Raw genomic sequence first — 21,957 nt, forward strand, 5'->3', positions numbered from 1 at the left:
TGCTGGACAAAATAGTCTACAAACGTAAGTGTAGTACAGTTGAACATTGTGTAGAAATTCTCAATGATGGTGAGCATTACCTTTTAAGGTTTCAGTATCTACTAAATTGAAGTGTTGTGTTTTGTTTTTTTTTCATCTATGGAAAACTCAGTATAACAACTACTTAAAAATAGTATAAAACTAGTTACATTTTAAAAATTAAGAGTATTTCAGTATGATTCTTAACCTAAAATTTTAGATAGTAAACACTTAATTACTTATGAAGAATCATAAATGATAAATATGCAGTAACAACAGATTAGATGTCTTATTAGGAACAAAAGCATTAGTCTTAAAATGTTTAATTGAGAATAGAGATAAAGAAACAAAATGAATGTAAAGTATCAGGCCACATCTATTTTGCATTGAACTATAGGGTGTCCCAAAAATGTATACACACACTTTGCATAATTATATAGGCAGTGTTTAATAAAATACATTTCATTTTCAAAATTGAACTATTAGCTGTTAAAGTGTGTATACACTTTTTTGGGATACCCTGTATTTTGTGGGGAAGAGTGTGATATTTAATGTCACGGGATTCATGTTGATGTTTATTACTTAAAAATGTTTTAAATATTTATTGCATTTTATTTTATTTATGTTTTTAAAATATGTTTTTATTGATTTTAGAGAGAAAGAAAGGGAGGAGAGGGAGAGATAGAAACATCCATGAGAGAGAAACATTGATCAGGTGCCTGCTGCACTCCCCTTACTGGGGATTGAACCTGCAACCCAGGCATGCCCTGACCACGGAATTGAACTGGTGACCTCTTGGTGCATGGGACAACGTGCAACTCACTGAACACATTGACCGTCCTAAAAAGTAATCTTTTTACAGTTTTATTGGAGCTGAACATTACATTATATAAACAGATTTAATTTTACATTAAAAGTCCATGCAAAGGCATAAATAGGATATCCTATATAATAAAAGCTTAATATGCTAAGTGTCTGGTCGGCCATTCAACCAATCAAAGCATAATATGCTAATGATATGCTAAGGCTACTCAACCACTTGCTATGATATGCACTGACCACCAGGGGCAGATGCTCTGACGGGTAGGTTAGCTTGCTGCTGGGGTCTAGCTGATCGGGACTGAGGGAGAAGGGCTGGACATGCCCTGGAGCTCTCCCACGGTCCCTCCCTGGCTGGTCAATCTCCTGCATCCCTCCCTGGCCCTGATTGTGCACCAGTTGGGTCCCTCCACCTGGCCTGTGCCCTCTTGCAATCTGGGACCACTTGGGGGATGTTGGAGAGCCAGTTTTGGCCCGATCCCACAGGCCAGGCTGAGGGACCCCACTGGTGCACGAATTCGTGCACCAGGCCTCTATTAGTAAATAAATGCAAAGTAATTTAAAAAATAAAAATAAAGTAAAAAGTAATAAAGGCAAATCCATGTTTTAAATTAAGGTTGCTGATTTCTTAAAATTAGAATTTATCTTTGAAATAGACTTCTTTATATATAGGATTCTTTTTAGGATGTGAGAAAGCCCATTAAGTATGAATAAAATTAGTATTATTAATCAAATTGTCTACTAAGTGGAAGCATGGTAACTTACAGAATTTATCAGGCATTAATAATTCCAGGCACATATAGGAAATGCAACATAAAGATGGTTTCAAATGTGGTAGCTGATGCCTCTAAGCTAGGAGAGTTTATGCAGACAGAGCAGGCCATTTTCTAACGCTGCCTCATCTGCAGGCCTTTGGCTTCCTGCACTTCCTCATTTTGACATCCTCTCAGGCTGAATTCCCTTCTTTGGACACCCCATGTTCTGAAATTATCAATGAAGCTGATTTGACTGGTGATTAGGAAGAAAGCAACGTATTTCATGGAACTGATGACACTAAGATGTAGGCTACAGATAGGTTTAAACTTTAAGTGTATATTTACAGTTTAAGAAATATAACCCTTTTAAATATTTCAACTTGTCCCCCAGCCTGTATCAAGCTGCTGGTGTAATATGAGGAGAAATTTTGAAATTTGTAAAATGAGCTTTCACTATTCCACTCCAGGTGAATTTTCCACCCACTTCCACTAACCTGGTAGAATTTGTATTTTAATACTTGTTAAAAAAAAGTTGCCAGCTATTGCTTATGTTCAGAGGTTCAAGAACTTTATTGAATTCTTAACAAGAAGTGTCATCTGTAGCTGCTCTGTGACAAATATGAGCCCATAATGCAACTTGTATTTAGCATTGAAAAAAAAAAAGTTTGTGCTTAAAGACAATGCATTAAAATTTTTGCCTGGAAGGTTTTAAAATTGGTGCTCCTGTTCATACTTTTATTCATATTCAGTTTATGAGACAGTTTTTAACTGCTTTCTAGAGATAGAATTATTCTATCTAATAAAAGAGTAATATGCAAATTAACCATCACTCCACTACACCCACAAGTCACGCCCACCAGCCAATCAGGAGTGAGTATGCAAATTAACCCAACCAAGATGGCTGCGGCCACAGAGAGAGCAGGAGGGAGGCTAGGGTTGCCCCCGGCGATGGAGGGAGCCAAGCTTCTGCAGCCCTGGCCTGCTTTGGCCTCCACTTAAGGCTACAAAGTTTCAATTATAGAAGATAAATAAATCCCAACAGAAATGGCTGCCACCACGGAGCGAGCAGAAGGCTTGGCTCCGCTCCAGGCTACAAAGTTTCAATTGTAGAAGATAAATAAATCCCAGATACCAGGGTCTCCGCTTGGGTCACCGGGGGGCGTGGCTGGCCTGCAAACCACCACAGGCCCCTCGCCCAGGCCAACCCACACCCCAAGGGAACCCCCACCCTGATATGGGACACCCTTCAGGGCAAACCAACTGGCCCCCACCCATGCACCAGGCCTCAATCCTATCTAATAAAAGAGTAATATGCAGATTGACCATCACTCCAACACACAAGATGGCTGCCCCCATGTGGTCAAATATCCTGCCCCCATGTGGACACAAGATGGCCACCACAAGATGGCCAGCAGGGGAGGGCAGTTGGGAGGGTCCAGGCCTGCAAGGGAGGGAAGTTGTGGGTGATCAGGCCAGCAGGGGAGGGTGGTTGGGGGCGATCAAGCCTGCAGGGGAGGGCAGTTAGGGGTGACCAAGCCAGCAGAGGAGGGAAGTTGGAGGCAAACAGGCTGGCAGGGGAGCAGTTAGACATCAATCAGGCTGGCAGGGGAGTGGTTAGGGGGTGATCAGGCTGGCAGGCAAAAGCGGTTAGGGGCAATCAGGAAGGCAGGCAGGTGAGCAGTTGGGAGCCAGCAATCCTGGATTGTGAGAGGGATCCCAGATTGGAGAGGGTGCAGGCTAGGCTGAGGGACACCCCCCCACCCCCCCACCCCCCTGTGCACGAAGTATGTTATAAATTACTTTGAGAGGCAATAACAGGCACAAAGAAAATCAGTGAATTGACATGCTTCTCTTACGTAGAATAAAGGAAGAAGTCTATTCTGGATATACGAGTTTTGCTTTACATTGCTGAAACATTTTTCAGGCTTTCAAAATGGAAATATGTGCAAATTGAGAAATCATACCACTACCCTATATTGAAAAACATACTAAAAGTATTTAATAATTTTTAAGTTTCTTTAATATTAATTTCACTTTTAACGACATTACAAGTTCTTCATGGAAAATCCCTCTGTCTTTATTTAGTGTAATTTTTAAGCAACTTTTTGTAGTTTTCAGCATACACATATTTCACAAATTTGTTAATTCTATCTCTAAGTACTTCATGTTTTTTTAGAGATATAATGACATATACAACATTCTATTAGTTTCAGGTGTTCAACATAATATACTGTTTGTATATGTTGGGCACTGATCATATAGTAAGTCTACTGAATATCCATCACCACCCATAGTTACAGATTTTTTTTTTCTTATGATGAGAACTTTTGGTATCAACTCTTTTAGCAATTTTCAGATATAAAACACATTATTGTTAACTGTAGGCACTAGGTGTACATTGCATCCCCAGGGCCTCTAGGTTTATCTTTTTTTTTTTTACTCTCTAGTCTTCCGGCATCTAGATATCTGTTTTCTTGCCCAGGTTAGGGAAATTTTCATCCATTGTTTCTTTGAATATGTTTTTTGCCCCCTTTTTCTCTCTTCTCCTTTTGGGACCTATATTATGTGAATGTTGGTCCACTTGATGTTGTCCCATGAGTCCCTTAAGCTATCTTTACTCTTTTCCTTTTGTTCCTCTAATTGGATGAGTTCCTCTCCACTGTCTATGAGTTTGCTGTTCCTTCTGCTTCATCAGTTCACTGTAGAAACCCTCTATTGCATTTTTCATGTCAGTTATTGTACTCTTCGTCTCTGTGACTTCTGTTTGGTAATGTCACATTGTTGGAATTCTCACTTTGCTCATGTATTTTTCTCCAAGCTCCTTGAGCATGTTCATGACTGCTCTTTTGGACTCTTTATCAGTTAAATCACTTATCTCCCTTTCATTAGGTCTTTTCTTAGTTTTTATCTTCTTTTGTATGGAGTAGATTCCTTTATTTCTTCAATTTTTCCTTGACACTCAGTATGTTTCTATTAGGTAAAATAGTCACCTCTCTCAATATTGAAAGAGTGGCCTAATGTAGGAGATGAACCATATTATTCAGCCCTGTTCATGCTGTTGGTTGCCTCTCAAACCTTTGTCATTGTCCAAATGGCCTATTTTATTCGGAGTTGCTCCCAATAGTTGCAGGTGTGCCATGACCTGTCAATGTCCCAATGGATACAACCTCAGTCAGCATCTAGATTCAGGCTGATTGGAAGCCAGACTCTCAGCAGTTTCTAAAGTATGGGAATGTGCCTCTTTGAGGGGAATACTGGGAGAGGGGGGGTTTCCTCCATACTGAGCCTTGGGTTATAGCCAATAAAGGTCTGTTTGTTGGCTTTCATCTAGTTGAACCTGTGAACACAAAGTGCCAGGGTTCTTGTTCCAGCATTAAGAAGGAGTCAGCAATCTGGAGAAAGGCTGTGTGTAACTGAAGTAAGAGTCCAGCGATAAAAAGATAATTTTTGAAAGGCATTGGGGGTCAGAGGAGCCTAGCTAAAGAAACTAAGTTCTCCTTGTCTCAGGACCCCTTGCTTTTTATTAACACAATTTGTTCTAAGGCAAGATGGAGATATACAGTTCAAAGGGTAGGGTTTCGTACAGAAGCGTTGTCAGATTGGGGAATAGCCTACTGCTGTTCAGGTGTTTGGCCAGTAGGAGGCAATAACATGTAGATTGCGATGCCCTGAGCTGTCTGGCAGCAAACAATCATCCTTTTCAGGTTTGGGGAAATGCCTTCAGCCATTCCCAACAGGTGATAACATATGGAACTCAGCCCTTGTTGAGTCCCCAAGTTCCATCAACCTTTTTTTTTCTTTTCTTAAATCTGTGAAACTTGAGGTAGTTGTGTATCTCAAAATTAATAACTATCTATCTTGGAGGTAGGCGATTGAGAATTTCATCCTGCTTGTTAACCAGCTGCCCAAGTGTTTGTATCATTTGTCGAAGATCCCTGGATGTCACTGGTAAATCTTGGTCCTTCATTACTGTTTGCTCAGGTCTGCGTTCAGTTTCAGTGTTACAAACAGAGACGCCCATCAGCCTATCAATCTCCTCAGCACTGATCCCATATACAATTCTTAAACTATCGTAGCTTACATTCGATGTACCTCTTCTCTTTAGTGGTGGCATCAATAATGCTTCCTCGAGGTCCTGTTCTGACACTTCAGACTGCAAATCCTTTGTTATCTGGTATTCTCTTAAGGTTCCATCTCTTTTACATTTCCAAAGAGTTGCTGCTTTGAATAGGTTAGGAAAGTCTTGCGGAACAATGCGTTCATGACCTTCTAATCGTAAGATCTTCAAATACGGGAACTTTTCCTTTGTGTGTTTCTCCATAAGCTCTCTTTCCGAGAGAGCTTATGGAGAAACACATTTGGCAGCATTTGGCAGCATCATCTGCAACAGATCTCAATGTCATCACATGACCAATTCCATCATTGATTAAGGCCTTCATAACCTCATAGGGAGTCATCTCTGAGAAGGTGGAGAAAAGTTTAAGTTGCGTGATAAATGCTTGAGAGGTCTTTCCAGGAAGCTTGTCGTTTGGTATGAACAAGAGAAAGTTCAATATCTTTTGGTCCAATCCTTCTTGACTCATCCAATCGGCTGTTCCCTTGATGTCTAAAGTTGGATCTAGCTCGATGGCAGGAGCTTGCTTGTTTGGGAACATGGTGGCATATAAGGTATTGAATCTTTTGTTTATCTGCGTTTTCGGATTCTGTTGTGGTCTTCTGGCGACATGGAACATAAGAGATAGTGCAATTTTTTACAATTTTCAAGTTGACCTCGGGGTCGCTGTCTACTGAGTGGTCCCACCTTGCAGCTCTTCCATCTTTCCCAGGCACACCTCTGTCTGGTTTGATATACTTCTCGAAAGGCCTGGATGGAATTTCATAGAGCAATGGAAATACGGCCAACAGGGAGGAAGTGTTGATGGATATTGTTCCTCCACGCGTAAAGCTTGACGTCTTCGTGGGCTCAAGAACACCCATTGTAGCAGCCATAACTACATGATCCCTCAGAGGGATGCACACTTCAGCACTCCCGACAGACAATATCTCCACATGTGACGCCATAGAGTCCTCCATCAACCTTTTGATGAAACTCTTGAAATTATGACATGCTGAAACTGGTTTCCGGCAACAAAGCCCACTGACCACCAGGGCCATGGTCTCAAGGACATGTCCTTTGGGCAGCAGCCATAAAAACTGGAGTGGTGGATGTTTCATAAGCTTCTTCAAAGGAGACAAGAGTAGCCTGGGCTGGGCAGTGTAGGCACCAAATACTGCCTGCTGGCCTTGCCATTTGTGGAGAGGATTTTGGTCAGCCCCTAGAAGCCTGCCCCTTAGGCCACAGCTATGAAGACAAGCTAATTGTCCTCTTTCTCAGAAAGATTGGGATATGTTTCAGTCTGCTGACTGTATGCTATGACCTGTGGCTGGGGTAGTTGGCTAAGAACTGTTTCTCCATTACAGTCCTAGGGGGCCCACAAAGATGAGCCCAGCTGGACACCAGAGCCAGGCCAACAAGGGGTGTCTTCTGGGCGGCTGCTTCAGATGTGCGCACAGCTCGTTTTCTGGAGGTACCAGTGACCCTGGAGCGAGCAGATGGAGTGTGTGAAGATAGTACCTGCCCTCTGAGGTCTCTGGAGATGCACAGTCAGCTTTTAGAGTGTTTCATTAGATGCCTGCCTCTTAGGATGCACCTATAGCTAGGCCCCTACATGGGTATTAAATTAGATGCCCACCCTTCAGGCTGCCCCCTTAAGATAAGCAAATAGGCCTCTTTCCCACAAAGACTGGTCACTTTTCAGTCAGCTGTCTTTGTGCTGGGCCCCAGGGTGGGTGAGTCTGTGCGTGGGAACCCTTTAAGAACAGTTTTTCTGACTGCTATAGCCTCGTGGGTCTCATGCTCACAAGCCCCACTGAATTTTGAGGGGATACATTTTGGGGACACTTCTTTGATTTGCAGGTCTTAACCGTTAGGTTCAAACCTCTTTATTGCTCAGAGAGAAGCTTGGTATCATGAGTTTCCTCCTAATTGTAGGTGGCTCTGCTGAGGGTGGGGTTTGGCAAGATTGTGTCTGAGCCTCTCCTTCCTGTGTCAGTGTATTTTAAAATATTTTTCCAATATATATGATTCACTTAGCTAGTGTTGGGTTTCTTTCAGAGGAGATTATTATGTAGTATGTTCAGGATCTTCCTGTGTTACCATCTTGAGCCAACACGCTGTATATTTAATTTCTAAGGGAGGAGATATGATATGTGGTCACAGAATACTTCTACCTGGGCCATCACACAAACCAATGTTATTTGCATGCATACATACAATGAACTAATGTGGTTTTCAGAATTTTAAGATGGCTCCCATTATCTCTCACTTGCTGTTGTACACTCACCTTCTCTCAGTTATGCAATCAAACACAAATTGCTTTGAAGTGATTTTGCAGACATAATTACGTCCCTAATCCAGTGGTTTTAGGAGGGATTATCTGAGTGCGCTTCACCTGATCAGGTCTTCCCTTAAAAGTGGTTGGACCTCTGTTGCTATAAGATTAAAAAAGTGAGAGGGATTTGTCTTGATGGAGATTCTCATTGCTGAGTTTGAAGGTGGCAAGGAATGCAGGTGGTGGGAGGAGTTGAGTGGCCCCTAGTGACAGACTCGGTGAGACTCGTGTCCTGTAGCTGTGAGGAACTGAATTCTGTCATAACAACTTGAGCTGGGAAGAGGATCTTGTTTCAGTGTGAACACAGTTTAGCAGATACATTTTCCATTCACCATGTCTTGGTGCCATTGAAAAAAATACATTATGGCACAGACCTGTTTTTGTCTCTATTTCACTCAAGTAGACTAGATGCTACAGGCAATGTCTCATTTATGTCAGTCTTACAGTCTCAGTCCATTGTCAACTTGCTCTGAACATCTGAAATCATCAACTACTACACAAACTCAGACACACTACATTTCCATAGCACAGGTGCTCCAACTTCCAGCTGGCCCTAGATTCCATGACTTATGAATGGCTATATTTTTTCACCTACATGTGAGATTAATTTTCAAGAAAATCAAAGAAAACCTGGCCTTTAACATGTCTCCTGCCCTTCTACTTTTATCTAAATGAATACAATGTAGTAAGATTTCCTTCATTCTTCTCCTTCTTTCAAACCCTTGGTTATTTGGCTGGTTTGGATGCCTTTCCTGGAATGGACTGTAATATATTTCTGCTCTATTCAGATACTTTATATTATTTATATTTAAATTAGCCATTTAATATGGTTTGTTTATAAGCTTTCTACGTAGGTAGCATGAAAAGAAAATAAAACACATAAAAAATGTCGAGAACTAAAGTGTTATCCTTATTAGAAAGCTCTTGATATTATTAAAATTTAAGGCAAGTAATTCCCTTTTTATGATTTAATATAAAACAATTTGCAAAGACAAGGCATTAACTTGGATTTCTTTCCTCTTCCTTTTCCATCCTTACATATTGCACTGGGTTCACGGTAGCTGTCTGGATACACTGCCACTTTAGAATCATTTTAGTATTTTTGTGGTACAATTGCTTCATGTTACACATTGCACACTATCATGTTGTGTAGCAGTTAACACTAATGTTTAAAGACTCCTTTGATAATATGAATTGTGGTTACCATTGAACAATTGGTTTCCTTTAGCATTTTGGCATTTCAAACACTTTATTTTATTTTACTTCTTCTTTTTGAGCCTCATGGACCCCTGGGGTCAGATGGGCCTTGGTATATTAGAAAAATAAAAGGATGTGAAGCTCTTGTCTTTGTATGAATGCCTCCTGCCTGCTGGTTGACATTTTCTGAGCCTGGGCAATCACTGTTCCTCCTGATGCGTGGCTGCCCCACCAGAACATGTGGAACTTGTTTCCCACTGGTCTCTGGCAGCCACTCCATGGGTGACGGCTGCCTCTTCATGGGTGAGCACTCCATCTCCATCAGCTCTTCATTTGTGGATTATTCTCCCCTATTTGTTGGCAGAGTTTCCACCAGAGTAGAGTGGGTCCCAGAAATTGGTACCCTCCCTCCTTTTTTATTTTTAGGAAATATTTTTATTGATTTTTAGAGAGAGAAGAAGGGAGAGAGACCTAGAAAGAAAGAAAGAGGTGTGTGCACATGTGTGTGTGTGTGTGTGTGTGTGTGTGTGTGTATGAGAGAGAGAGAGAGAGAGAGAGAGAACAGAGACAGACAGAGACAGACATTGATGTGAGAGAGAAACATCTATCAGTTGCCTCCTGTACATGCCCTGCAACCTAGGTATGTGTCCTGTCTGGGAATCAAACCCATCTGCAACCTTTTGGTGTACAGGACGATGCTCTAACCCAGTGGTCGGCAAACTCATTAGTCAACAGAGCCAAATATCAACAGTACAACGATTGAAATTTCTTTTGAGAGCTAAATTTTTTAAACTTAAACTTCTTCTAACGCCACTTCTTCAAAACAGACTCGCCCAGGCTGTGGTATTTTGTGGAAGAGCCACACTCAAGGGGCCAAAGAGCCGCATGTGGCTCACGAGCCGCAGTTTGCCGCCCACTGCTCTAACCAACTGAGCCACTTGGCCATAGCTGGGACTCCTTTTTCCAGGTGTATGGCCAGCTCTTCCAGGATAGCAGCGACATCTTTCTAAAGGAATCTCCTCCTCCAGGGATGCTGCCTGGTTCTTTCAAGATGACTAACCTGAAGGCAGTGGCTAGCTCTCAGAAAGTGGCATCTGGATTTTTCTGGGTGATGGTGATCTCTCTCTGGTTGGTCACAAAATCTCAGGAGAATATGGCCTTGCCTGCTTCACTTGAAATTTCTTGTGGAGATCCCCAGATTGCTAGTTTGTGGAGGGAGCTATGTTTTTGGTCAAAGAGAACTGCCCCTCTGCAGTCCAGGAGGAGCTCACTGCAGATGCAGGTTGCATGTTTTTGGAGGACACCTTCGCCTGGGATTGGTGCCTCTTCTTCAGGGACAGCATCTTTTCCTGGTAGGAGGGTTACTTATTGATGTTTGGGGCCAATTCTTTACCAGATGGGATTGTGTGATCAGCCAGTGTGCTGCTGTTGACCCATGCTCATGTCCACACAATTGTGCCCTGCGTGATGAGGTCTGGTAGCCTTCCCTGTGGGACAAGGCCCGGCTGGAGCACTGGGTGCATGAATCCCAGTGTAGGTAGGGCAAGGGTTCCATGGTGATTTCCTCATTGGGCCTTCTCTTCTTCCTCGGGGTTTGCCTTCTTGAGGACTTGGTAAATGACACCTAAGGTCAGTACAGGCAGGGGGTTAATGACACATTCAGCAGGATCACTAGCAGGATGGAGGGGTGGGACAATACGTTTCAGTCAGCGTACAGAAACAGGAAGGTTTTGGGGGAGAATTATGAAGAGCCAAAAGCTCATGCTGTCCCAAGATATGACAATGTAGAAGCAGAGGCTGAAGAAGATGGCACAGATAGGACCATCCAATACCTCATTATGATTATGAGCTTCATCATAATGAGGCTGATCCACAGGGTCATGAAGAAGTTGACCAGGGAAGTTGTTTTGCCATGGGCAATGGTTTGAAGGAAGACCCAGTAGTCTGGGGATCTCCACAAGAACTTTCAAATGAAGCAGGCAAGGCCATATTCTCCTGAGATTTCGTGACCAACCAAAGAGCGAAGCCAGTGATGTATAGCTCAGCCAACTCCAGGCTCTGCTTTTTGCACATGTCCTGCTCGAAGAGCTCAATGTACAGACCCGGGAAGATGGTGTACAACAGGTTGAAGAGCGCCAGGAACCAGCCTTCATACAGAGGCTGGGAAATGCAGCCACTGTAGAAAGTGAACCACACCTGAACCATCATGCTGCCAGCGTCTTCTAGATGAAGTAGCATAGGAACTTGCAGACTAGCATGTAGCACCAACACACATGCACCAGTAGCAGCTGCCTCAGGAAGCAGAACTGGTTAGCATGTACCACCTGCATTCGCTCCTGGTCCACCACCCCTACATGATGTTCGCAGTCTTGATCATGTTGACTTTGTTGAAGACCTCTTGCCAGGTTCTGGTATTTCTTCACGAGCGCCACAATCAAGGTCTTCTGATTAGCCAGCACCCAGCAGCAGATGATCACTTGGCATCTTGAGGCCAGTGCCATGGAGGCCTGCTCCTGCCACACCTTAGGGATTTCTCCTGGGGCTCCTTGCTCAGGGACAGCAGCAACTTGTTCAGAAACTCTCCATTAATGACCACAGCCATCTTGATCTGTGGCAGGTTTTGTTGCTCTCCCAGTAGGCCTCCAGGTTCTGAACTATTTCATTCTCCTTCAGAATGGGCATGTCCTTGGACAGCAGCTTTCAGGCAGAGTGAATATTCTTGACTTCTTTGGCTTATCTCCTGTGAGTACCCAAATTTGTGAGTACCCTTGCTTGACACACTGGATGGTTTCAAGGACTCCATCATGGAGCCCGAGTTTAACAGCTATGGCTCTCAACAGCTGGAGGTTCTACTTATCTCCTCGTATACCTGGTACAGAGCCTGGCCCCAGTTCTGAAAAAGGATGCTGGCCTCCTATTGTCCCTGGCGCCAGTCCTCATACATGACCTCATCCACGTTTTTGCAGGCCAGGCACAGCATGAGAAGGGTCTGCTCCATTAAGGAGGTTAAGGCCTCTTCATGGTCCACTCTGTCAAGACTTTCTCACAAAAGTGATCAAAGTTTACAGTCATTGTCTGCACCTTTGATGTAGAGGAAGATAGAGCTGTAGGGGTTTCAGACAAGCTCATACATCCACTGTAGGATGCTGTTGAAGCCATCATGGCCAGGACCTGGTACACCTACTTCGTCCCCAGTTACATCACTGTTATGCTATACTGTGTGCATGCCACAGGCTTAGAGCAGATATTCCAAGGCCTCTTTGACTAGCGCCTCCTTATTAAGGGAACCTGCCAGGTACTGCAGCTGGTTGTCTTTCTCCTGTACCATCTCTGTGTGTCAGATGGCCAGCAGGCTCCAGAACTCCAGCACTATCCTGTCCTTGTTGCTATGCACATCACTCAGGAACCTTGAAATTTGGGAGAGGAACTTCCCAGCAGCACATTTATTCCAGAGGTAGGTGTTCTCCTTAACATAGGGCCTCCTCCTCATCTAGGCATTAGACAATGGCATTGATGCAGCACTTCTTGAAGGCCATGAAATGCTATGTGAGTGTGCTTGTCTTCTCTGAGAAGATGTACCCCACCTGGCCCAGCTGGTCACTGATGCTGGTGCTGTGGGGTTTGGCAGGCATTTCCTGGGGCTCGTAGTTTATCTGAATGTCCAAATTGATGAAGATGCTATTCTCCAGATAGATGAACTTGTTGTCTATGATGACCATGGCAATGGGCACCATGATTGTGAGTAGGAGGGTAAGCGCCAGAAGATGAGACAGTGCAAGATGAGATGGTGGTCACACTGTATATGTGCTGCTCAGACACATAGTGGTGCTTGCACAGCATTGAATTTTGTCACCTTGTCCTAGAAGCCCAAGGTCAAGCACCACATAGAGATCAGCACCTGAAGATTAGGGGTACCAGCCTATTCAGTAGTTGGTCTATGTTGGTTCTCGTCAATAGACAGTGCCACAGTTCCTCATGGTCTTTGTGTCAAAACTGGCTCAGATAATTATTCTGTAGCAGGTGTCTGGGTTCTGGATCCTAAAACTACGTTGGAGAATGTCGTCACTGTCGGGGGAGTATTTTTGGCTCTCCTACTTCAGGTGCCACATAAAGTTGTACATCTGACTTTTGGTTTCTTCACACATGTGACCTTGCCAATTGCATGAAGGCTCGCTCCCACCACACCTCAGGGCTGTCTTGTGGGTGTTGGAGTCCTTGTTCTATGGCACCAACCACAAGCTCTTCAGCTGGATCCCCAAGGACTGCCACAGCAGTCACGTTCCTGGCCCGCAGGAAGTCTGTCCTCTACTCACTGGCTCATGCCAGGACTCTTGCTCATCCACATTCAGATATCAGATGACGCCCAGGGCTCCTTGTGCAGGGACAGCAGCAGCTTGTTCAGAAACTCTCTGCTAATGACCAAAGCCGACTTTACCTGTGGCAGGTTTTTTTTTTGCTTTCCCAGTAGCCTTCCAGTGTCAAAACTATCTCCTCCAGAGAGAGCATGTCCTTGGACAGTAGCTGGCAAGCAAACCAGATATTCGTTGCTGTCTCCTGTGAGTACCCACACTTTGATGTTTTCTTCCCGGAGACACTAGATGATATCAAGGATGCCATCCTGGAGCCTGTGTTTAATGGTTGTGGCTCCCAGACGCTGGAGGTGCTGCTCCATCTCCTCCTATGCCTTGTGCAGGGTGTGGCCCTGGTTCTGAAGAAGGATGCTGGCCTCCTGGTTCCACTTACACCACTCCTGGTGCGTGTCCTCATGCACTTTTTGGCAGGCTTGGCACAGCATGCTCAGAGTTTGCTCCACAAAGGAGGTTAACACCTCTTCCGTGGTCCACTCTGTCAAGCCTTTCTCACAAAAGCAATCAAAGGTGACAAAGACACTGTCTGTGCCTTTGGTATAGAGGTAGCTGTAGCTGTCGGGGTTTCAGACCAGCACTGACTCTCACTCTCAAAGCTGTGGAAGCCATCATTGCCAGGACCTGGTACACCCTCTCCTCCCCAAGCTGCCTTAACGCGATACTGTCCTGCGTGCATGCCACGAGAATGTAGCTGTAATGCTGGGGCCTGTGTGATCAGCACCTTCTCATCAGGAAAAGCTGCTTGATAAAGTAGCTGGTTGCCCTTCTCCTGTACCATCACCAGGTGGCAGATGGCCAGCAGGTGCCAGAATTCCCTCAACATCCTGCCCTTGTTGCTAGCACATCATTCAGGAGCCACACTTTTTAGGAGAGCAGCTTCAAATCAGCAAATTGGTTCCAGATGTAGGGGTATCGTTAACATAGGCTTCCTCCTCATTTGGATGGTAGTGCCATTGATGCAGTACTTCTTGAAGTCATGATGTGCTGTGTGAGCCTGCCAGTTTTGCCCAAGAAGATGTACCCAGGGGGCTCAGCTGCTCGTTGAGGCTCATGCTACAGGCTTTGGCAGGTATGTCTGGGGGCAGGTAGTCCATCTGCATGCCCGAGTTGATGAAGATGCTATTTCTCAGATAGAATTCATCTATGATGAACATGGCCTTCGGAAATATGATGCTGTGCAAGCTGGGGAAGCCCCAGAAGAGGAACGAGTCCGTGGTCACACTGTACATGTGCTTCACAGACACATGGTTGTGTTTGCATGACTTTGAATTTTGTCACCTTGTCCCAGAAACTCATGGTCAACGCCATAGAGATCAGTGCCAGGGACATGAATGTCAGGATCACCAGCCTGTTCATTAGACTGTCTATCCTGGTTTTCTTAAGATGGACCTTCCACAGTTCCTCATGATATGTGTGTCAAACTGGTTTAGATTATTATTTTATAGCAGATACCGATGTTTTGGAACCTATAGGCATGCAGGAGGGTGTTGCCATTGTCTGGAGAGTATTTCTTCCCTACCACTTCAAGTGTATAATATGGTATATCCCACTCTTGGGTTCCTCACACCCCTGACCTTATCAGTTCCACAAAGGCCCTCTCCTGTTGCACCTTGGGGCTGTCTCATAGGTGTGATGGAGTCTTTGTTCTACAGCAACAACTCCATGCTTTTCACCTGGATCCCCAAGGGACTGCCACATCAGAGAGATGCGCCTGTCCTGCAGGACGTCTGTCCTCTGATTACCTGGCTCCTACCAGGACTCTCGTTCATCCACATTCGCATTTTGGACCGGCTACCAGGGCTCCTTGTGCAGGGACAGGGGCAGCTTGTCCAGAAACTCTCTGTTAATGACCACAGCCATCTTGACCTGTGGTAGGTTTTGTTGCTCTGCCAGTAGGCCACCAGAGTCTGCACTATTTCCTTCTCCTCCAGAATGAGCATTGTCTCAGACAGTAGCTGGCAGGCAAAGTGGATATTCTCTGCTGTCTCTGGCTTGTCCCCTGTGAGTACCCATATTTTGATGTTTCCTTGCTTGAGACACAGGATGGTTTTGTGGACGCCATTTTGGGGCCTTTATTCGATGGCTCTGGCTCCCAGCCACTAGAGGTTCTGCTCTATCACCTCATACACCTGGTGCAGGGAATGGCCCTGGTGTGGAAAATGGATGCTGGACTCCCAGTTGTCACCAGTGCCACTTCTCCTACATGTCCTCATCCACCTTTTTGCAGGCCTGGCATAGCATAAGCAAGGTCTGCTCTGTAAACAAAGTTAAGGCCTCTTTGTTGTTCACACTATCAAGCCTTTCTCACACAAGTGATCAGAGATGAGAGACAGCGATCAGAGTTGAGAGACAAGTGATCAGAGATGAGAGTGCCTTTGGTGAAAGGTAGATGGAGCTGTCAGGTTTTCTGACCATCATGGACACCTGATTTCTGATGATGTTGAAGTCCATCATGTCCAGGACCTAGTACACCTGTTCCTCATTCAGCTTTATCACTGTGATGCTGTTTTACGTGTGTGCCAGGAGCACGTAACCGAAATTTTGGGGTCTCTGTTACCAGCACCAGCTCATCAGGGGAAGCTTCCCAGTACTACAGCTGGTTGTCTTTCTCGGGCACCATCTTTGTATGGCAGATGGCCAGCAGGTGCCAGTACTTCCCCACCATCCTGTCATTGTTGCACTGCACATTGCTCAGGAGCCTGGTGCTTTGGAAGAGCAGCTGCCCATCAGCACATTTGTTCCAGAGGTAGGTGTTCTTCTTAATGTAGGGCTTCGTCCTCATCTGGGCAGTAGACAATGGCATTGATGCAGCACTTCTTGAAGTCATGACGTGCTGGGGTGAGCGTGCCTGTCTTGTCTGAGAAGATATACTTCACCTGGCCCAGCTGGTTGTTGATGCTGGTGCTGTGGGGTTTGGCAGCCATCTCCTTGGATTCGTATTTTATCCACATGTCCAAGTTGATGAAGATACTATTCCCCAAACAGATGAATTCGTCTATAATGAACATGGCCATGGACACCATAACCCTGTGCAGGATGGGGAAACCCCAGAAGATGAGGAAAGATTTGGTGTTCACACTATATGTACATGTGCTCCACAGACACATAGTGGTGTTTGCATGACTTTGAATTTCATACCTTGTTCCAGGATCCTAAGGTCAAGGCCATAGAGATCAGCACCAGGGATATGAATGTCAGGATCACCAGTCTGTTCAGCAGATGATCTATCTTCTTCCTTTTTTGTTGGTTTGCTGGAGTTCCTCAAGATTTTTGTGTTAAAACTGACATTGATTATTCTGTAGCAGGTGTCTGATTCATATCCTACAGCCATGTACCAGTAGTAGGATGTTGCTACTGTTAAGGGATATCTCTTCCCTACCACTTCGGGTGCCCCATAAAGTAGTGTATCTGACTTTTGGGTTCCTCACAGAACTGACCTGGCCAGTTCCATGAAGGCCCTCTCCTGTTGTACCTTGGGGCTGTCTCGTGGGTGATGGAGTCCTTGTTCTCTAGCACCAATTCCGTGCTTTTCACCTGGATCCCAAAGAACTGCCATCTTGGAGAAATGCACCTGGCCTGCAGGACGACTGTCCTCTGCTCACCTGGCTCCTTCCAGGACTCTTGCTCATCCACATTCACATTTTGGACCAGCACCTGGGGCTCCTTGCTCTGAAACAGCAGCAGCTTGTCCAGAAACTCTCTGTTAATGACCATAGCCATATTGATATGTGGCAGGTTTTGATGCTCTGCCACTAGGTTGCCAAAGTCTGCACTATTTCCTTCTCTTCCAGAATGAGAATGTCCTTGGAAAGAAGCTGGCAGGCAAAGTGTACATGTGCTATCTCTGTCTTGTCCCCTGTGAGTACCCACACTTTGCTATTTTCTTACTTGCGACACCATCCTGGAGCCTGTGTTTAATGGTTGTGGCTCCCAGCTGCGAGAGGTACTGCTCGATCTCCTCCTACACCTTGTGGAGGGTGTGGCCCTTGTTTTGAAGAAGGATGCTGGCCTCCTGGTACCATTTACACCACTCCTGGTGCGTGTCCACATGCACTTCTTTGCAGGCCTGGCATAGGATGCTCTGGGTTTGCTCCACAAAGAAGGTTAACACCTCTTCTGTGGTCCACTCTGTCAAGCCTTTCTCACAAAATCAATCAAAGGTGACAAAGACAGTGTCTGTGCCTTTGGTGTAGAGGTAGCTGTAGCTGTCGGGGTTTCAGACCAGCACTGACTCTCACTCTCAAAGCTGTTGAAGCCATCGTTGCCAGGACCTGGTGCACCCTCTCCTTCCCAAGTTGCCTCACCATGATACTGTCCTGCGTGCATGCCACGAGAATGTAGCTGTAATGCTGGGGCCTGTGTGATCAGCACCTTCTCATCAGGAAAAGCTGCTTGATAAAGTAGCTGGTTGCCCTTCTCCTGTACCATCACCAGGTGGCAGATGGTCAGCAGGTGCCAGAAGTTTGGCAACATCTTGACCTTGTTGCCCTCACATCTCTCAGGAGCCTCCCTTTTTAGAAGAGTAGCTTCAAATCAGCAAATTTGTTCCAGATGTAGAGGTCTTCTTACCATATGGCCTCGTCTTCATTTGGACGGTGCCATTGATGCAGTACTTCTTGAAGTAATGATGTGCTGTATGAACGTGCCAGTCTGATCCAAGAAGATCTAACCCACCTGGTTCAGCTATTTATTGAGGTTCATGCTGCAGGCTTTGGCAAGCATGTCCTGGGGTAGGTAGTCCATCTGCATGTCCAAGTTGATGAGGATACTATTCCCCAGGTAGATAGAATTCATCAATGATAAATATGGCCATGAGCACCACGATGCTGTGCAGATTGGGGAAGCCCCAGATATGAGGAATGACTCAGTGGTCACAATGTATGCATGTTTCTCAGACACTTTGTGTTGCGCCACGACCTTGAATTTTGTCACTGAAGCCCAAGTTCAAGACCATGGAGATTATCACCAGAGACATGAAGGTCAGAATCACCAGCCTATTCATGAGACTGTCTATCTTTGGTCTCGTCAATGGAACTTGCCACAGCTCCTTATGATCTTTGTGTCAAAACTGGCTTTGATGATTATTCTGAAGCAGGTGACTAAGTTTTGGATCCTACAGCTATGTAGGAGCATGTTGCCACTATCTGGGGAATACTTCTTCCCTCCCACCTCAGGTGCCCTATAAAGTGGTGTGTCCGACTTTTGGGTTCTTCACTCACCTGTCCTTGTCAGTTCCACAAAGGCCCTCTCCTGATGCACCTTGGGGCTGTCTCGTGGGTGTGATGGAGTCCTTGTTCTATAGTATCAACTCCAGGCGTTTCACCTGGATCCCCAAGGGACTGCCACATCATAGAGATGCGCCTGTCCTACAGGACGTCTGTCCTCTGTTCACCCAGATCCTGCCAGGACTCTTGCTCCTCCACATTCACATTTTGGACTAGTTACCGGGCTCCTTGCTCTGGAACAGCAGCAGCTTGTCCGGAAACTCTGTTAATGACCACAGCTGTCTTGACCTTCGTCAGGTTTTGTTGCACCTCCAGTAGGCCGCCAGGGCCCGAACTATTTCCTTCTTCTTAAGAATGAGCATTATCTCGGACAGCAGCTGTCAGGCAAAGCAGATATTTTCTTGTCTCTGGCTTGTCTCCTGTGAGTTCCCACATTTTGATGTTTCCTTGTTTGAGACACTAGATGGTTTCAAGGACACTGTCCCAGAGCCTGTGTTTAGTGGCTCTCCGCCACTGGAGATTCTGCTCTATCTCCTCATACATCTTGTGCATGACGTGACCCTGGTTCTGAAGAAGGATGCTGGCCTCCTGGTTCTGCACACCACTCCTAATGGGTATCCTTGTCTACCTTTTTTCAGGCCTGGCGCAGCCTGCTCGCAGTTTCCTTTTCAAAGGAGTTAAGGCCTCTTTTGTCGTCCACTCTGTCAAGTCTGTCTCACAATAGCAATCAAATATGACTGACAGAATCTGGGCCTCTGGTATAGAGGTAGATATAGCTGTCGGGGTTTCAGATTAGCACTGATAGCTGCTTTCGGATGCTGTTGAAGCCATCATGGCCAAGACCTGTAACTCCCACTCCACCCCCTGCTCCATCATGGTTGATCCTGCCCTATGTGTGTACCAAGAGCACATAGCCAAAATTCCGACGCTGTTACCAGACCGGCTCATCAGAGGAAGCTGCCTAGTACTACAGCTGGTTGTCTTTCTCAGGCACCATCTTTGTGTGGCAGAAGGCCAGCAGGTGCCTGAACTCTTGCACCATCCTGTCCTTGTTGCTGTGCACATCACTCAGGAGCTTAGCATTTTGGGAAAAGCAGGTCCCATCAGCACATTTGTTCCAGAGGTAGGTGTTCACCTTAACATAGGGCCTCCTCCTCATCTGGGCAGTAGACAGTGGCATTGATGCAGCACTTCTTGAAGGCCATGATGTGCTGTGTGAGCGTGCCTGTCTTCTCTGAGAAGATGTACCCTAACCCAGCTGGTCATTGATGCTGGTGCCGTGGGGTTTGGCAGGCATGTCCTAGAGCTCATGGTTTATCTGCATGTTCGAGTTGATGAAGATGCTATTCTCCAGATAGATGAATTCATCTATGATGAACATGGCCATGGGCACTATGATACTGTGCAGGATGGGGAAGCCCCAGAAGATTTGGTGGTCATACTACATGTGCTTCACAGACACATGGTGGTGGTTGCATGGCTTTGAATTTTATTACCTTGTTCCAAAAGCCCAAGGTGAATGCCATAGAGATCAGCAGGGACATGAAGGTCAGGATCACCAGTCTATTCAGCAGACTGTCTACCCTGGTCCTCTTCAGATGGACTTTGCCACAGTTCCTCATGATCTGTGTGTCAGAACTGGCTTAGATGAGTATTCTGTCAGGTGTCTGTGTTTGAGTTTTACAGTCGCATTACAGAACTTTGCCACTGTCTGGGGAATATTTTTTGCCTTTCCATGGTGGTTGCCCCATAAAGAGGTGCATCTGACTTTTGGGTTTCTCACACACCTGACCTTGCCAGTTCCATGAAGACCTGCCCCACCATACCTCAGGGCTGTCTTGTGGGTGTTGGAATCCTTGTTCTGTGGCACCAACCACTTGCTGCTCAGCTGGATTCCTAGTGATTACCACATCAGAGAGATGTGCCTGGCCTACAGGATGTGTCTTCTGCTCACCTGGCTAATGCCAGGACTCTTGCTCATCCACATTCACATCTTCGACCAGTGCCTAGGTCTCCTTGCTCTGGAACAGCCAGAAGCTTGCCCAGAAACTCTCTGTTAATGACCACAGCCATGTTGACCTGAGGCAGGTTTTGTTGCTCTGCCAGTTGGCCTCCAGTGTCCGCACTATTTCCTTCTCCTCCAGAATGAGAATGTCCTCGGACAGTAGCTGGCAAGCAAAGCAGATATTCTCTGCTGTCTGGCTTGTCCCCTGTAAGTACACTTTGATATCCTCTTCCTTGAAACACTGGATGGTGTCAGGGACGCCATCCCAGAGCCATGCTTAATGACTGTGTCTCCCAGTACCTGGAGGTTCTGCTCTATCTTCTTGTACACGTGCAGGGTGTGTCCCTAGTTCCGAAGAAGAATGCTGATCTCCTGGTGCTACTGGCACCACTCTTCATAAGTATCCTCACCCACCTTTTTGCAGGACAGGCACAGTTTTGCTCAGGAGAGGAGGTTAAGGCCTCTCCCAGGGTCCACTCTGTCAAGACATTCTCAGACCAGCAATCAAAGATGACAACTTCTCTTGACTTTTCTTTCATGTTTTCCTAAGAAAAATTTTATGTCCAGTGTCCTTTTAGGTGAGATTTGGGTGACATCAGTATGCTTCTATTAAAGTAATATTGAAACTTTTCTATGGTCTGAGTATTTGCATTCTCTTCCATAGCCCCAATTTACATATTGAATTTATAATGCCTGATATGATGGTATGAGCAAGTTAGGCCTTTGTGCCATGCCTACCCAGCTCATGAGGTTGCACACCTCATGAATAGGATTAATGCTTTTATAAAAGACACTCCACAGAGCTCTCGTGGCATTTATTTGTTTGTTTGTTTGTTTGTTTGTTTGTTTATTTATTTATTTATTTATTTTTTGCTAATCCTCACCTGAAGACATTTTTCTATTGATTTTTAGGAAGAGTAGAAGAGAGAGGGAAAGACAGAGAGAAATATCAATGCGAGAGAAACACATTGATTGGTTGCCTCTTGCATGAGCCCTGACCAGAGTCCAGGCCGGGGAGGAGCCTGCAACCAAGGTACGTGCCCTTGACTGGAATGGAACCTGTGACCCTTTGGTCCACAGGCCGATGCTCTATCCACTAGAGCTAGGGCTCTCATGGCTTTTGCACCACAGCAAAAGTTG

General features: G+C 45.5%; 1 pseudogene across 1 annotated transcript; it reads right to left on the reverse strand.

Moving 5' to 3' along the window:
* Positions 1-10,785: 10,785 nt before the first annotated feature.
* LOC307099030 (phospholipid-transporting ATPase IK-like) lies at positions 10,786-12,467 on the reverse strand (annotated as a pseudogene). Its single transcript has 2 exons — positions 11,235-12,467; positions 10,786-11,172 (listed from the first exon to the last, which is right to left on the reverse strand). The product of its transcript is annotated as a phospholipid-transporting ATPase IK-like (transcript).
* Between the last annotated feature and the right edge of the window lie 9,490 nt (positions 12,468-21,957).

The sequence above is a fragment of the Cnephaeus nilssonii genome, assembly GCF_951640355.1.
Source record: "Cnephaeus nilssonii genome assembly, chromosome: 5".
In the NCBI taxonomy this organism is placed as follows: domain Eukaryota; kingdom Metazoa; phylum Chordata; class Mammalia; order Chiroptera; family Vespertilionidae; genus Cnephaeus; species Cnephaeus nilssonii.